Genomic DNA, 19,324 nt, shown 5'->3' with positions numbered 1-19,324 from the left:
ACTGAACTACACGGTGGGAGTGGCCATTCACAATAGAAGCTGTAGTGTTCCACTCTGGATTTTATACTTTCACTATCAAATAAATTTTATGCACATTTTTAGGTTCATTGCAAAGGAGAAGCTGAAGCTGTAGGAAAACAGATCTGAAAAAACAAAAAACAAAAAAACACCCAGGCTATATCTTTCTCGTACATAATATACATAAACCACCACCACAGCGACAAAGACAACCCCATGCCACTCAGTTTGTTCTGAGGTATGTCACATATAGATCAAGGTCATTGTCTTTTTCTTTCAGGCATCGCTGTTTGTTAGAGAATCGAGGAGTTGGTTTGTGTTTCCAAATAGTAGAACAATTTATGGTCCTCATTTTTAATGCTCTGGTGTTGTGCCTTGATGACATTTTCAATGTAGATTCAATACAATCTGGAGAGTAATGAGCTTAGGGCAGACTGCTTGGACCCTAAACCCCATTTTACTGCAATTTTGGACATGTGCCTAAACTTGCTGGTGTCTCGGTTGCTCATCTGTGGAAGGGCTGATGTGGTTGACAATGCAAAAATCCAGCTCTCACTTCAAAAGCAATAAGAGATACTTCATAATGGAGCTTCATCATATGAGTAGCTAAGGCCAGGGACACAGATTTAGGTTACCTCAAACACCATGTCCCATTGCAGTGACAGTTTCATGAGGCTTTTATAGTAACAGAACAAAGAAAGCCATAAACCAAGATGATATAGAAATAATAAGGCTTCCCAGTGAGAAATCACTCCATGTACTAAGAAAAGAAAAGAGAAGTCTCCTTGCTGAAAAAAAGCATGCAAATGCCCAAAGAAGAGCCAGTCTGGAATAGAAGATCTTTACTAACTTATATACACCTTATGTAAGGCTTATGCGCTTTACATATGCTAACATGTTAAGTCTTTTTTAGGAGGTCCCAGCCCCAGGTTACACTTTAAAAAAAAATTTGTCTTTTTTTTTTTAAGACAAGGTTTCTCTGTGTAGCTCTGCTAGCCTAGAACTCACAGAGATCCGCTTGCCTCTGTCTCCCAAGTGCGGGCATTAAAGGCGTGCACTGCTATCCTGTGGCTCCAGGTTATACTTTAAACAATTTAAACAGAGCAAAGACGAAACTGAAAGCCTGGCCACTTAGGCAGATGGAAGATTTATTTACACAGCAAAGAAACAGCTGGAATTCTTTTAAGTACACCATTGTTTCTCTTTTCATACGGTTGTTACCTGGGGCCTTCTTGCCCATCTGACAGAATAATGTTTTTTCTTAAGAAGAGAACTGAGGGCTTTATGGCAGCCCAGGACTTGACATTGGTTGTGACTTTGTGCTGCCCCTTGAGCATGTTAGAGGCATTTTCTTTGGGGATGGGCCTAATGGTTGGTAAATCCTGGTGAATAAGTACTTACGTGATAGCATAGTAATTTGCCTTATCAATAACAAGTCTGGTTAGAGTACTACTTCTTATGGGGTATTTTGGAAACAGCAATCTCTTAGCTAAATTCTATCTTGTGATTAATGCCTCCTAAGAAAATCCATTAGTAAACCTTTTATAAAGTCAAATTTATTACTTTGAGGTTGTCTATATCATAGACACCTTAAAAATACAGTAGTGGAACCATAGAGTAGGTAAGTTACAGCAAAAAGGGAAGTCTGGGCTGTAGCCTTCAGATGTTTTCTGATGTCATTCTTAGCCTTTGGAGTAGTGGAAGCCAGGGCTCCATTTGTATGCTCCAAAAAGAAATGATAAGCACAGGGATGTTAGGTCAAATGCTCAGGTAGGCAATAAGTGGATATTTAAGAGACTAAGATAACCCAAGATAATTTGGCTCTCAGCCTGTAACATTTCAGCCCTCTCTAGTCCCATTCTATCAGCCTTGTATAACTTCCATGCCTTTTTCATTTGGGAACTTCAGTACATAGGATTGAATTCATTCAGCTACACAAGACACATTCAGACTGCCCAGTAAACACGGTGCTGTGAAAGCTTGCCTTGTGTGGCTAGGCACTGCTTCCTAAAGCTCTAGCCATGGTTCCTGTGGCAGACTGTTCTGTGACACCTAGGGCTCCCATGGCAGAAGCAAAGCTTGATCAGAAGACTCCACACAGGACCCAGTCGGTGTCACGTTCCCAGCTAAGTTGGCACATGTGTGCTTATTTCCTGAGGAGATTCATCAGGAAGACGGCTACTGGCAGCAAACCCAGGAGGGACGGCAGAAAAATGACGTGCCGCAGCCTGTGCTATTTTCACGTGGTGATGAAGCCAGTGGAGGGAGAAATGGGGCAGCTAGACAAAGGTGACACATCCAATGCGCAAGAAAGACACATGACATTTGCATGAAAACCTCTCCAGGAGGTCAATGGGAGCAAGCAATGAAAATCCCAACATAATTTCTGGGACTACAGAAATTTTTCTCTCCCCATCTTTGAAGTGCCTACAAAACCATAAAATAAGACTAATCATACTGTGAAAGATTTAGAATCTATTGCATTTTAGTTTAGTCTGCTAGCACAATGCTAGACCTTGGCATTTCCCATTGCTTGTGTTTCTTTGTGGAAGGGATTAATCCCATTAGATGGTAGCTGTCCTTGATCCAAAATAACATTCACTCTCTCTTCTTTGTTTCAGATGCAAACCAGAAACATTTGTGACTGGCTTTCATAGTACCGAAAGCACTTGTGTTCTTAATTGATTATTTTTTTAGAACAGCTAAGCTTGCCATTGGAGAATTCTTTGAATTTTCAAACAAAGCCCAATGCCACAGAAATCCTGCAGAGAGTCCCAGAATATAAGCAATATTATATCCTGAAGAAAGCATTGATTTCAGGAGCAGCCATGCTAACATTCATCAACAACGTCCTTCACTGCCCCCAATAGACACATATAAATGGCCTCCTGCTAGACAAGATTGTCATGGTTGGTAGCTTGTTTGCTCTCTCCCCACACATCTCAGACTCTCAGGCTATACTTACTGACCAGAACCACAGAGTCCCCAAGGAAGCATCCAAAATATCAGAAAGCAACGGCTCTGTGTAGGGAGGCTAAAGGAGAAGAAAAACAACCTTTATGTCCCAAGCTGGTATCTGTAACAGCATCTGGAAAGGTGGGTGAGAAAACATCAGGGAGGTGATGATTCAGTCTCAAGCCCTCAGAGTCACCTTTGCTCCTTCATACTATCTACAGCCAAATTATCAACAGCAGGTTAAAAGGAACAATTTCTAGTCCTCACATCTCCTCAGACCACAGCTGGGTAACTCCTTTTACCTTTTTGTTATGGCAGCCTAGAAGGAGGATGGGACAACAGAAATACAATGTACTAGGATGTTGCATTTAACCCAGCTTTCTATGACATTAATGGACTATGTCACAGGTATTAGACTATATGCCCAATCCTCCCTTGTTTCTAGCAATCAACTGTGACAAATGTCATTGTTAGCCAGGAGATAATTTTAAAAATTCCATTTTGATGCAAACCTCTTCTACTACTGATAGAAATTCCAAAAACAAACAAACAAACAAAGGAGAAAAAAACCCAAATGCTTCTGCACAAATTTCCCTAAGCAAGAAGAGGACAAAGTCTCACTATGAGCAAGATGTGTTGAAGCTAGTACCAGAGGGTATCTATGCCATCTCTGTCTCTGGTGGCCTGTGTATAAATATTTTCATTGTTCTATTATTTAAATCTGAGGCCAGTGATATTCTCGACTGGCTTTGGGGGAGTTCTTTTGGTGGAGTGGGGTGGATTCTTCAATTTCATATGAAAATATAACATTTGATGTAGGGTATATGTCTAGCTTTGTAATCTCTGCTCTGCCTGCACATCGCTGGTAGGTACTGAGACACTGTCTGATCTCCCTCATGTATGGAAGGCTGAAGGCAAGACTCTTTAGGATCTATCAAAAAGCCTATTTCTTGGTCTCTCTCAAAGCTGCAAGATGATGAAAATTTCCAGAGCTTGTATCCACTGTCAGGTAACATGAAACTGTACCTGATCAAGAAAAGAAGTTGGTTTTTAAAAATGCCAAGATCCAAATAACCAGGGGGATTCAGTAAGGAGAAAGTTTTAAAGGAAAGGGAGGTAAGCTACGTGAACTGATTTGGGATTCTGTGTTATGTTTTGTGGTTTTCATCTGTGGTTCCCAATGCATCACTCCTTCCCAAGGCAAAAACCAGAATTTTTCTCCCTCTAAGCAGGTCATAGAAACCCTGACCATGCTACCACCTCAGAGCTACTGATCACAAAGCAATTCTTCCTCTTCCCTTGCCTGATGGCAGATGACTGACCTCTACTTTGCAAGGCAAGAACTCTGCACAGTAAAGCCAAGAAAACTGTGATAAGGCCTTGTTGAAGTTCCCTACCCAGGCTATAGCAATCTTCAGCTACCACAAGGGATACTCATACTGGGCAGGGAAGCTCTGTATTCTTTCCTACATTCCTCATCCTACACATCTTTTCATCTGCATCCTCTGTAACCATCTTTAAAGCCAGTGAATATAAGCAAGCATTTCCTTGAGTTTTGTTCTATGGAGGAAAATTAACCAAAGCCCTGGGGAAGACAGTGGGAGCTGCAGTTTATAGATGATGGATCAGAAACACAAGTACGATATCTAAAGTGAGTGGAGGAAGTCGTGAGACTGGATCCTGAAACTGAGGGATCTCACATCATCTCCAAGTACATAATGCCAGAATCCAATTAAAATTAAGGGACATCCAGATGGTTTCCACCACAAGACTGATGGCTTGCTGTGTGAGGAAAACTACCAACACACACACACACACACACACACACACACACACACACACACACACATTTAGCATTAGATTTTTATGGTGTGTGAATAGAAGAAAAACAGTTTGCTTTCCAACTCAGATTCTGCTCTTCAGCTTTGCTATTTAGGGTACCTGTCGCCTTTGAGGGACCAAGTGTGTTGTAAGCAGTTGATTCAAAGAAGGTAATATAATTCCTTTCTACATGTGGATTATGATAATGGCACACTGATTCCTTTGAGGGAATACTACATTTGAAGACAGCTTTACCCTAAGGTATAAAAACATGCATCATAGACAAAGACATATTTTTAGACAGAAAATAAGTATAATTTTATGAAAGACCTAGACCTATGAGTTAGACCTTTGGATTTGGATTATTTTCTTGTAATTTAAATTTAACCTATTGCTGTGAACTAAATATGTCCCCTAACCTGTGTGTTGAAAATTGATCCCAATGTAGCCATGTTGGGAAGTAGGACCTCTGTGGAAGTGTTTACGTCATAAAGGAGAAGGCTTGCTATTTCCTGCATTTCTGTCACACGAGGACCAGAAGTGTGTTCTCTTTTGCTCTTCCTCTTTAAGAAGGGTCAAGGCTGATATCAATACCTTGAATTTGGACCTCTCAGAGCCCACCACAGCTGTGAGAAAATAGACTTCTGTCTGTCCTTCATAATGACACAGACTGGTATTCTGTTCTGGCAGCACAAAGAGGGCCAAGGTATCCATCCATCCTTCTCATCTCATCTAGTAAGCAGGAGGAAGGAGTGCATTGGAGAGGGTGGGAGGGAAGCACCAAGACTGAGAGAAGAAGAATGTCTTTACTGTCATTAGACCAATGGAAATGACTTGGAGAGAAACACATGACATTTGAGAGAAAGAAGGAAGCTGGGGAAGAAATGGCAGTGTTAGTCACCTTGGGAGCTGCAGATATTTGTACAATATAGAGGGTGGACAATGGAGAATGGTGGAGCAATGTGAGATGCAAGAGAATATTTTAGATCCTGAGCCGTAGCACAGCAAGTCAATGGTCTTGCCTGGAGAACTTACTTCTCAATGTTTACCTTTACCTTTTGTTAACAGTAGTAGGTTAAATCAAAAGAGCCATGTTTTGTTTAAACTGTGCAAATAACATATCAATCAGCACCTAGGTAAGAGCCTTTAACTGCAGTCACCTGTACAACTTCTAGGTGAATCTTTCAAGCAAACTATTAAATGGACCAAATGTGAAGGCATATGAAAGTATTCTTAAAACCTTAAGTGAGACTTCCAGCAATATGGCAGATTAAGAGAACAGAGATGTCCCTCACTCTATTACAGACACAGGTACAAGGGGAAATGCTTCTCTACAAGTTGCTTGGTACCAAGCTATGGTTTGGAAGTTCCTCTCCAAAGGTCCATGTGTTAAGGTTCATTTTTCAGTGTATGGAGCTCTTGGTGGATGATGAAACTTTTAACAAGGGTCTGATCACCAGGTGTGGTAGTACACATCTTTAATCTTAGCACTAGGAGGCAGGGACAAATGGATCTTAGTGAGTTTGACACCATCTGCTTCAAATACCAAGTTTCAGGTCAGCTCAGAGGTGCACAGTATGACCTGTCTTAAAAAAAAAATTAAAAAAAAAAAAAGGAGGAGTGTGTGTGATCTAAATACTTTAGGAGTTTGAGGAGGCCATTGAGACCCCTCTCCCCCTCCCACACCTTTCTTTTAGCTGCCTAGTCCCAATGATCTGAACAGGTCCCTCAGTCAAATGCTTCCACAATGATACACTAAGCTTCTGTAGACCCAAGGCAACTGAGGCAACTGTGGGTGCAAACTTTTACAACCCATGTGGCAAAATACACTTTCTTCCTTATATAAAGTTCAGCTTAGGTGTTTTGGCACAGTAACAAAATTCTGACTACTACAATAGCTTTATCCAAAAGTCAAAAGAGACATTGTGAGGGCAAACTTGACATAAATCAAAACCAGAACAGAATGCAGAGCTGATGGCATTTGTCAAATGAGGCTGGTGTGTCCTGAGAGTCCAGGAGCTTGGGGTTGGAAAGGCAAGTCTTGAATCGATGTGAAACTGGGAGAATGAGAAGTCTTTGCACAGTGCACAACTAAAAATCTATCCTGTTTGGGAAAAGACATCTCTAAGAACTTTTCTAGTCAACTCAGAAAGAGAGAAGGAAGGTTTACTATTCATCCAAAGACATAAGCAAATGGGAGAGCTACTTATGAGAAATTCTAACCACACGTGCGCCATGCCACATGTAGGTAAGGAAGCTGAATTTTACTCAAGTAAGCAATATAAAAAAAAAAAATTAAGTCATGAAATTTGCATGAGAATCTGTTTTTGTACTATTACAGATCTTAAAATCTGTAGTAGAAACACATTTGAAACAACCCTAAAACACTTTCTGTTGTTTCTTTCTTTCTTTTCACATCCAGAGACATGAGGATCTCCAGGGGAAAACAGGCTGTGTGGAAAGTGAGTTCGCAAATTACAAAGTTACAAATCACAAGAGGAAATGAGCTACCATGAAGGAGAGTCAAGACACAGAAACAAGTGAAAACTAGCTGCCCCAATCTTGAATGTAAATAATTTGAGATAGGGTAGATTCTTTAAAAGAATTAAATAGAACCTTTGGACACGAAAAGGGCACCAGCAAGCAACATAAAAAAATACTAAAGAATGTAAGTTTCAGTGTGGTAAGAGTTTACCTGTCTTATGTGTAGAGCAATGATAAATATTCCAAGACTAATGCAGTCCATGCAATATTTACAAATGTCCTCTCTGAGAATCCGCACAAGGTTCTGAAGATATCAGAGTCAGTTAAGATCTATCCAGCTCCTGACCTCCTGGAGCTTTCATCCTAGAGAACGAAATTCCAAAAGCCTTAGTATGAAGGGTCTCAGGTGAATCAGGGTGTGAAGAGAGTTCACATGGGGGAGTGGTTGAGCCTATTTTCTGGGCTTGCCTGGGCAGAAGCCGGTCTGTGAAAACTTTGTAGAACTATTTGACATGCGTTTTGAAAGAAGGATGTCACTTTTAGACCCATAAAAATGAGAAAGACATTAAATAGAAGACTCCCAGTAAGCAAAATGCCACAAAGCTCAACAGCAGGGTGTAATCGTGAAGGAAGAGGAGCTGAAGTGGACCATGAACGTCCTGTGGGATTCCAAAGGATGTAAAAAGGACACGTGGTGATACAGGCTCAGGACTCCAGGGGGCAGGCTGCAGGGTTTAAATCTTGGGTCTGTAACCTATCAATAATGAAGCCTGTTTCAAGTCACTTAACCTCTCTGAATTTTAGTTTCTTCCGTTGTAAAAGAAGGAGAAAAACTACAAAACTTTCAGGCATGATGGGAGTCCACGAAGGTGAGCACTTGCCAAGTTCCTAGAACATTTGAGAACCATGGCACTAGGCTCTTCTTTAATAGTTTAATAGGAGATCTTCATTAAAGTAAAAAACAAAACAAAACACCTTGACAGGTCTAAATGGAGCCATTGGAAATTACGTGGCTCCAGGTATATTTATTATGCCTTCAGCTTTTCGTGTATTTTTTTTCCTGAGACTAATTTAGGTTTAAAATACTTGTTCCTTAAATTGCATCTTGGTAAAAAAAGAAATCAATAGCTAATTACAGTATGTTTGATTTCCCTCTTTGTTACCCTCAGGGAAATAAAATATGTTCCTGCTGTAGCTAGCAAGGGACTCCACAATCTTCCAAAGAACATGGACCGGATCTCAAACTAGAACCAAGAGTGAGGGTCAGTCATGTGCACAGACTGGCTCTGTCCAGCCCCTGTCCTGTAGTCCTGTAGATGGCAGCCATTGCCCTGCTGTTTCTGTACATCTTAGAAGCATGGAATTGGTGAGTCAGAGTGCACCTCCAGGGCTTTTGTGCTTTAGTTGGACACACAAATTGGGACAATACAACCTGCAGTATTCTATTCTGAGCCTCCTCCAGAGTAATACTCAACTATCTATTCAAGCAATCAGTTAATGGCAATCCATCCCACAGTGTCCCAGATGATCAGCCTGCCTATGCTGCTTCAAAGCCAGGCCACACCAGGGCAGAGGGATACTTCTGTGTTATAACTTGCTAAGAGATGACTTGGTGATGCCCTACTGGTCTGCTCTCTGGAACTGTTCACCTTAAAGAGTGAAACATAAAGCTGCTGACCTAATCAAAATATCACAACTGCTCTAGATAAAGGCAACATCTTTGAGATGGAGGTTGGTCTAATTTCATACCCGAAGTTTGTCTGTAAGATGATTTGAGAGGAAATTTCCCCATAGCTATCTTGTTATCAGGGAGAGGAGGTTTCCAGGCCACCACATACTGGGTTTATAGAATGTCATTAACAATGCTACTTTAACTAGGCATAGTCAGCAGCTGCAAAGGTCAGGAAGAGATACATTTGGATACTATTTCCTTCTCCCTCAATGACTCCTTACCAGTCCTGGGAAGAACGTAAATGGAGATTGATTCCTTCAGGAAGGGTGGCATGCTTTTACATTTCTACATTTGGAGAGGGTAAGAAAACACTTGGTATAAAATATTGGCACTCTGTACTAAGGGCTGCAGGCATTTGGGTAGGTAGGTAGAGAAGAAGAGACAAGTTGAGTACCAAAATCACTTAAATATATGGAGAAAAGCCACCTATTTGAAAACATTTGAATGTAGTCCTAAAGAAGTGGGGGTATTGAGCTTTTCTTTAGATGGGGAGCAGGAAACCATGTGGCCAGAATACTATAACTAAATCTTTTAATAAAGTCATAAGCATACTGAGGGTCTCTTTTAGAACCAAACTATAAGGAAATGCCCCCCATCAAACTTCCTCTCAGAAGCTGAGGGTTCTACAAATCTAGGCATTTCCTTTAGTGTTTGTCCAAAGTCAAGCCATGTGTGGGAGAAGAGTAAGGACTGGTTGCCATAGAGCTGAAGGATGCCTCCTGACAGTAGCAAACGTCATTAAGGTTTAAAGTCTGTCAACATAGGACGCTGGCTATTGGGGAAACAAGATAAAAAGAAAGACATGAATAATTTGGATACTGTGTGTGTGTGTGTGTGTGTGTGTGTGTGTGTGTGTGTGTGTACAAATATCTCACTGTGTGTATGGAAGTCAGAGGACAACCTTGGGCATCAGTCCTTACCTTCCACATTGTTTGAGATAAGGTCTTCTCTGTCATTTGTCACTGCATGGGCTATGTGGCCCACAATATTCCAGGGATTCTCCCATCTCTGCCTCCCAAACTGCTATAGGAGCACTCAGACAGTACTACCATGTCTGGTTTTTACATGAGTTAATGGGGATTTGAACTCAGGTCCTCATGCATGCACACTAAGCATCTTTACTCATTAAGCCATCTCTCCAGCCCCAAGGAATGAGTGCTTAGTTTTTATACTTCAGATGATAAGTACAAACAAAAACAAAAACTGTAGGTAAAGGGAAGTAACTAAGTCAAGGTCACAGAGTGGTAGAACTGAGTTTTGAATTCAGACACTTGGACTCCAGAATATGATGTCCACAAAGGCTAAGGATCAAACAGGTGGTTTCATACATGACAGGTAACCCTTCTACCTCTAGTATATACTCTTGCCCTAAAGCATGTACCATTAATCAGTCAAATCCCTGAAAATATAATTGCTCTGAGCCAGTTTGGAGTATATTTGTGTGTGTGTGTGTGTGTGTGTGTGTGTGTGTGTGTGTGTGTGTGTAGATGCACAAATATTATAGACTAAAAGATGCTGTAGGCTTTTGCATTTACCCTCCATGGTGGTTTACATGAGGATAACTCCCATAGGTACAGATATTTGAGTAGTTGGTGTCCAGTGGGTAGGACTGTTTGAGAAGGGTTAGAAGTTGTGGTCTTGTTGGGGAAGTATGTCACTGGGGGTTGGCTTTGGGGTTTCAAAAGACTTGAGCATTCCTAGTGTCTCTCACTCTGCCTCATTGTTGTGTCTCAAGATGGGAGCTCTCAGGTACTGCTCCAGTGCCATGCCTGCCCGCCTGCTGCCATGCTCCCCACCATGATGGTTATGGACTCACCTTCTGAAACCAGAAACCCAAACAAACTCTTTCTTCAGTAAGTTGCTTTGATCATGGTGTCTTACCACAGTAATAGAAAAGTAAGCCTGCCAGCCTCATTAGTCTACAAATTTGGTATGATGTGGCAAAACTGAGACAAGTGATGATGCATTGATTTAATGTGAAAGAATGTCATTGAAATGTTTCTCTTCTTGATAGTCAACTCATTATCACTGTGTGCATTAGAATGTCTAGAATCTTCTAATTTCTACATCTATGGTATATTTATATATGATTGTAAAGCTAATAAAGTTTTGAGTGATTCCAATATCTACATTTGTAAATGCAGTGGCTATAGGTACATAGAGAAGGTGATGGGTACTGCATGATGAATTTTTAAAAATAAATCTGTTTGTGGATGATTTTTGGCCTCTTGGGTCAAAAAGCTCTATCAATGAAAACAAAAATGGAAGGTTCTGCCATTACACCAGTAAATACTGGGAAGGAGAAGATCGAGCCAACAATCAGAGTCATGGAGAGCAAAGAGAAAATGCTCTTAAATTAATGAATTAACACATTGTTGAAAAATGATTTTCAAATAGGAAAAACAATTTTTATAAACAACAAAACTGACAAAGATTTTAAAAGAACATAGAATTTCTTACCCTGGAACACATTGAACTCACCTTTAACCATTTTTATTTTGAAAAAGGCCTTGCAGCAAATTATACTTAGAATTTGAATGCCTAAGTGCAGGAGACATACAATTCCATCGATGTAACCAGAGCTTCAGAGAAACTGGACTGTGGTGATGATGGCAGCAACACACCTTCTCACAAATGTGATCAAATGAGCAGAGCAGGTTTAACAGATCCTGCCTCTGTTCAGAAGTAGAGGCTGGCAACAAATCATGCTCCACACTGTACAACACATTAGGTAAACATACGAAGTACATGTGCAGTCAGAAATGATATATTCTTCCCTGTACATTCTAGAACCATTCTACTTTTAAATCTGTCCAATGACACACTAACAAGAAACTTTGCTATTTAATATTCACACAGACTGAAAGAGTCTATAGACCTCTTACTACCCTTTCATTGTTCAAAGCCTTCCAACTGCTTCCAAAATAAACTTCGTCCTCCAAATCCCCTATCCTATAATAATACCTGGAAGTTCCCATCTGTCGTGATATCCTGTCCTTATTGTCCGACGAGCTTCAATTTCACAAGTTAGACTCAATCAATGAGCCAAAGTGGACTATGATTGTTCAGTTGTTTCTCTCCTGCCTCATGGTAGCAGGTGGGGGCAGTGCTTTTCATCCAGGAGCAAGAAGCTTCTGCATTATGCTAGTGTAATATATAAATGGGGCTTTTATGCATACAATGTCATGTTTTAAGTTGGGGAAGAATTGTCCTGAGAATAGCATGTAGGTACTATGATTGGTTAATATTGAGTAAAGAAAAAATTTTGGAGTGTCCAGCATATAGTAAGTGATGTAAAAGTGCCTGTTAAAAATATTATGTTAGGACTGGAGAGATAGGTTAGCAGTTAAGAGCATCTAACCACTCAATCATGAGGATCAGAGCTGGAATCTTAACATTAAGTGGCTCACTACTACTACCTGTAACTCCAGCTCCAGGGTATCTGACATCCTCTGCATGCAGGTGCATATTCTCCAACATATACACACATTTAACTGAAGCCACTACTTCAAAAATGCTAAGGTAGAAATCACAGATATGTTCAATGTGCCAAAGTGTGTTTACCATCTGCTAAAGGATCTTGATGGCATGAATGAATCTCTAGCTGAATAAATCGTCACTTCTTTTCTCATAATTAATTCATGCTAGCAAGATCCTTTAGTAAATGTATAAATCAACAATCAAATTCTAGTTGATTTGTGCCAGCCACTGCCAAGGAATCAAATAAAACATTCTGCTCTTTGCTGTGCTCTGGCCCCCCTGAAACATCAAGTGCAACATAGCAAGAAACAATTTTATCAAAATATTTAAGAACTGAGAATCATTACATAATCCTCTTCTATTTGAATAGTTGTACATTTAATTTCTTCCATGTACATTGTACTGATTGTCAAAGTTAGATCCAAAGCACGACTGAGGTTACTTGGAGAATTCTAGCAAAATCTTATATCCATCAGGATTTCCACCCCCATTTTCAGTGTTTTCAATTATTTACCTCTGTGTGGTATTTGGGGGGAAATACTACCTATTGCAAAGAATTTGGCATTGTATCTGAATTCTGTACATAGATTGCCTGCTGCTGAGTCACTAGGAGGCTCTGGGGAGAACTAGATGGCTCTGAATTTGATCATAGAAGACAGATCATATTTTAAAGGAATTTTCCCAACGGTTCTGCTCCACAACAGAATCTGTTGGTCTTTGCTTCCAAGCTTTTCAGTTGCTGGTGCTCTGAAGGTTAGGGGTGGATGAAAAGCTCAGAGAATGGGATCACATGAAAGGACTGTGTCCTACCACAGACTCATGGGGAAACATCTATCCAGTGTTTCTTGACTGCTCTTTCATTTTCTAAACTCCTCAGAAGAAAATTCTGTCCCATTCCTTACACTGGAACACCATAGATTTACAGTTTAGCAGAGGAAGGAATCCCATTTCATCATAATGCCAACTAGAGGGATTATTGAGGTCTTCTATGTGCAGGTGGTGCAGGAAAAATGTACAGCCTAGATAAGGGACAACTATGCAGTCTAGCCTCGAACCCAGTCTTCCTCCTGCACCACTGTAGCCCCCTGGAGTCTCTGCCACTTAAGAGGAGCCACTTCCCAAAGAGGTCACTGATGATGGCAGCCATCAACTATGCTGAGCTAAGGGGTTTTGTGTTCTTGGCATCCCACAGGGACAGAGAAACCCTTGCTAACTAGAGGTAAAAGCCCTCTCCAACTTGTTTCTGCCTCATTAATAGTCTTGTTATTTAGGAGTTAATTGTGCAGCCTGCACCATGTCTCTGTTCCAGGAACTTGCTGCCCGCTCTCCATCCATTTGCCTGCCTGTTATTTCTCTCAGCAAATGGAGGTCAATGAGTGAAATCATCAGACTGTAGGCAGCCTCTTCTCCACCAGTTAGCCCCAGCAGCAAGGTCTCTGATCAGGACAGAGTCTTTCACATTTGGCCACCAAGGACCTGAAATTCAAGAATTTCATTATTCATCTCTTTTCCACCCACCATAACCTACAATACCGGAGTCACTTACAGCCAGAGCATAGTTGCAAATTTGTAGATGGATCTTATGCCTGAAGAGATGAACATAGTCAACTTGTCATATAGCCACAGTAAAGAATTATGGACTTTAGAATACAACAATAAAGGCATCCCTTGTGTAAGGTCAGGTGGGATGAGTGTTTAACGCTGTAGAAACATCTCACTCTGGTTAATAAGGATGCGTCTTAAAGATTTCCTGTGTGTTAGACTTAGAAACACTTGGTTACATTCGAATCAGCCAGAGGAGTGGCTGCTCCTTGGAGAATACTGTGCTGTGAGCTTTTTATGCAGGGCAGTGTATCTATGTAAGGAAATAATTCCCTCCTCATCTATCTTTTTTATAATTTCAATTTTAATATATCGAGTTGTCTAAAAACCCCTGTATAGAAACTTCCATTAAGATGAGGGAACTCATTCTCCCAGGAGGACATTATAAACTATAGGGCTGTTTTTATCTTTAAAGCTGAGAATTGCTTTATAACAAATTGAAGAAAGGCTTTCAATGGAACACACCTGATTAAGTTCTGCAATTCTCTAATGCGCCATATACAGGAGAAAATTAAGTGGACCAACTCAAAGTAGATACTTGAAGCTATGTTAAATCTATTCATTACTGCATTTATTTATATTTGTATAAAGAGGCCTATATGTTCCGTTTAAAGATGACAAGTCTAGTATCTTTGCAAATATTTTAATCACTTGCCCACAGAATTTTTATTTTGATTCAAAAAGTCAAAGTAACTCCTTCAGTCACAGATTACTCTCTTTAGTTCATATCTCATGTTCATGTTCAGTGTTCTCTCCCATTCCTAAACAAAAGCTCACACTTCCATTTTCAGAGATTGCTCTGTCTTTACTGTCACTTGTGAGGATGACTTCAGATCCCAGGACAAACACACAGTATTATGAAAAATAAACTAGAGGGTATTTTGTTTTAAGCATAGCAAATTGCCTTTGCTTACTGTTTGGGTTTTCTCTTAGGCCCCTGCTTGATTCCAAGTATTTGAGCCCTTGACACAAGGCAAGAGCTAGACTTTGAGATTGATTCATTTACCACTTACTGCTAGAAATGATAGTCACCAAAACAAGTCCTTTGGTCCCTGTATTAACCTCATCTTCATACCTCAGATGAAAGTCATAGTTTGGTTAATGACTACTTCCCTCAGATATGCCTAAACATCCTCCAGAGAAAACCTGGAAACTCTTTTGATTGCTCTTCCATTTTGAAAAGCCCAAGTATGTGCCTATGTTGGTTAATAACCTACAAAACAGCTCAAGGGTAGTATAATGAGAGGTGGAAGTCTATGGAAGTTGGTCACAATGGTAGACACCCCACCATAGCACTGCTCTAAAACACACAGTATTGTCTACTAATGTGTACACCATGCTTCTCAAAGCTTCCTGTTCCACTTTCTCCTGAGGCAGCATTGTTAAAGAATTTGCTTTCATAATCTGTTTTTAAGAATCGATATTTCTATAAAAAAAAAAAGAATCGATATTTCTTTTCCTATTTCCCTCTGCTTAGATATAATGTGATTTGAATCAAGAATGGTTGTGCTTTGGGAAAATATCCACTTGCCTTCCTCCACACTGAATACTGTTTTCCCTTCCACTGGACATAGAAATGGCTGCCAGAGCTGTCACTCTGGGAGAAGTAAATTCTCATGTGTCCTGTCTTTGGGAAGAGCAACTTAGCTGTGATCTCTGTTGAACTCGATTTGCTTCAATAGCCAAATGTTCCAACTACTCTCTGCTCTCTCAGAAGGTTATTTTTGGAAGATAGTAGGATTCTGCAGTTAAGTGAGACCTATTCCAAATATTTACATCTTCTATTTAAAGAAATACCAATGAAATATGAAGGTTGTCCCACTGTAAAAATAATAAAAATAGTAATAATAAGGGTGTTTCTTGTTAAGTATTCTTGCTCTAATTCCTCCTCAGGGGATGAAACACATACTTGAAAACATCCATACTGAGTGGCCAGGTTACTATTGCTCATAGTCACCCATATTAGATGGGCTGAGATTTAATAAGGTGAGCAATCAGAGGTGAGATTTTATGGCTAAGGGGGCTGTGTCTGTCTAGAATAATCAATGATTTTGACTAAGGCACAAACCAGAAAAGGTTTATAAATTCAAGTAATAAAATCTGTTATAATAAAAGACAAATTTCTCATTCTTATGAAGAGATTTTTATGAATGTATATATTTATGAATGATGAAAACTTCATTAAAACATGAAATATGTTATTAATTTGGGAAAGATATCACAATATTTTAAAGAGTTTTTTTCCCTTCATAGGATAATTCAAATATATCTTAACTTTCTTTCCTTTCTTTGCAAGCCAGACTCCCACTTGAAAAGCAGTCTTTTATGAAATAATTTACATTTGAGTCAGGCATAGGGTTGGTTTGGAGTCCTTATCTATTTGTTTCCTGAAGGATTTCCCTTCGGGCAAACCAGACAGAAGCAACAACAATAATCTCATTTACAAGGAGGGCAGGAGGGCAGAGGGTTGGAGGCCTCAAGGGCTGGAGCTCAATAAGGTCCCTGTCATCCTGAGACCAAAGGGTTGCCCCAGCTCAGGTGAATAATGACCAAGAACACTTGGTGACTGGTGACTATACTGTTAGGGAAGCTAATTGATGTCCATCTCTTCCAAGTGAATAATGTTCTTCTTGCAGTGAGGACAGTAATGTCATCAAAAGGGGAAATATGTGGCTAGCTAACAAGAAATGCAGAGAGGGAGGCCCCACTGCCACTCCTGGGCTCTCTGCTTTGCCTTGCAGGAAGGGAATTTCTCTATGTGAGTGTGGTGCTTTGTAAGAATGCCTTTGAATTAGCATAACTACCAAGATCTGGTAAGCTCTGACACCCTGGCTTGATACCTCAAATCAGCTGAAACAGATGTAAATTGCAGTTCCACCAAGAACAATGAATCCTCTCAGCACAAAGGCCCTGATGCAATGTCCTGACTCAAAGGACTACATGTCACTGGACACATTATACTAGCTTACATCTCTTGCTGCTGTCCCTGTCCAACCATTATTTCTCTTCCTGTCATTCCCTAGCATACTCATTCTTTAGTACTCAAGCATCATTCTTTCCTACTCCTGATGCCCTCTTTAATTTATCATTAACTGTGCTGCTTTGAGGTGGTCTGATTAAAGGGTTCGCATTTTTACCAGATATCAAATAATTTGATGATTTATCATGGTAGGTACTAAACATTGCTTGGATTAAATAGGATAAAATGTGCAGTTCATTCAGGGTAAACTGACTGAATTACCACTCTGTAATCTGGTAAACCAAGAGCACAGTCAAGCTACGCCACTTATTAGTTGCTTGACCTCAGACAGGTAACTGTCTGTCAAATAGAAATAATAATATTTCACAGGGTGATTGAGAGGATTGAATGAGATATGCATGTTATGATTAATGAGCTCAATTCTAACCACTGTTATCAGTGCCAGGTACAAGGTAGGTTCATAATTTGCTTACGTGGTTATCACAATTTTAATAAGTTACATTTCATTGACTAATGTAGAATATGTTTTCTAGATACCTTGTGTACATCTTAAAAATGAAAGTTTAGTTTATTTCTTTAAGTGAATTGAAGTTAAAACATTCCTAAAGTAAGGAAAGGCTAGAAATACAGCTAATATAGGTGGGATAAGGCTGTGCCTGCAGTGTAATAAAATTAAGCTACTCTGTCTCCTAATGGAGGTGAGCAGTGTTCATGTTAGGTAGGCAATGGAGAGCACAAATACAATTTATTTAACACCCAGAATAGGTTTAATAAAGTTTGTAAATTTTTGTTTGAAAGATGAAGAACCCCCTAGTATCTGTTTAGACTCATCATGATGTATCTCCCATTCCTTTGCAAGTTGGTGTATATAAGTGATCCAAAATTTGGAGCCTGAAGACATAGGTCTCCACTCAAGAAATGCAACTTCCTACCTATATGTGTTACTGGTGCTCTTTAAGTCTACAAATGTATCGAAAAACACAGAACTGGAACTTTGATGATTTCACTTCATAGGACTAATAGTTTATCTGATTGTGAATTAGATGGGATGCAGAATCAGGTGAGAGCAAACCTCTGGACATTTATGTATGGGGATTTCTAGATCGAGTTCAAGGTTGGGAGAGCTACCCTAAACATGGGTGGTACCATACCATGGTCTGAGGTATGGACTGAATAAAGAGGCAGCAAGCTGAAGACACGCTTTGCCTCCTGACTGTGGATGCCATGTGGCCAGCTGCCTCACACTCTTGCCACCATGATTTCCCCTCGATGATGGATGACACGCCCAAACTGTGAGGCCAAATAAAACTCTCCTTTCTTCAATCCTTTTGTGAGGCATTTGATTACAGTGATGAGGAAAGTAACTTTCTAGTGCACTAGCCACACTGGCATGTATGTACAGGTGCTTTTCTTCTCTGACTCTGCCTGTGAGCTGTGAGAATTTTAACAAATACATATGGGTCACTTTAACTTAAAAAAATGAATATGTGATGGAAACACTGCTGTAAACAATTATGGACTTCATGATCAGAGAAACCTCGATTCTAACCTTAGCTCTGTGATCCCTCTAGGCTTTCTCTTTACCTATACACATCACAGGGATGACATGAAGATGACGTAATATGTGGAAGCGAATCCACAATACCTATCATTCTAGACACAATAGAAGCACAGCTGTTTCATTTCTGATCATTAGCCAAAGAACTGGTGTAAACCTGTGTGGTTGTGTATGCCTGTAATCCCAGAACTTTGGAAGCTGTGATGGAAAGATCGTAAGTTTGAATCTGACCTGGACTATGAAGCAAGAGCCTGTTTCAAAAACAGTGAGCAGAGAGAGGAAGACATGAGGGAAAGGAAGAGATATACAAAAGTTAATAGGAAGATATGTAAAAGTTAACTGAATGTGATAACACAAAAGAATTGTAGCATGGATTAGTTCTAACAGATCACATTGGTGCTTCTGTTTTAACATAATTTTAAACATATATTTCAATAGAGGGAGCAACACATGTTGATAGAGGACCAACCTGTTGGGGTTTTAAAATACTAGCTGAGAATACTAGAATATGATTTTCCTTTGAAGTTCTAACAAAATTTAATGTCTAAGAATAGATGTATTTTTGTTAGAGCATTAAGCCTTTCAGTATAAAAAAGGCAGAATAATTAATTTAGGTTAGTTATTATAAACAAAGATAACCTGGTTTCAAATATTCACTAATTCATTATTTCAAAAATTTTCTCAAAATTGATTC

Source organism: Onychomys torridus, chromosome 2 (genome assembly GCF_903995425.1).
Source record: "Onychomys torridus chromosome 2, mOncTor1.1, whole genome shotgun sequence".
NCBI classification, from domain to species: Eukaryota; Metazoa; Chordata; class Mammalia; order Rodentia; family Cricetidae; genus Onychomys; species Onychomys torridus.
This window is presented reverse-complemented; position numbering follows the sequence as displayed.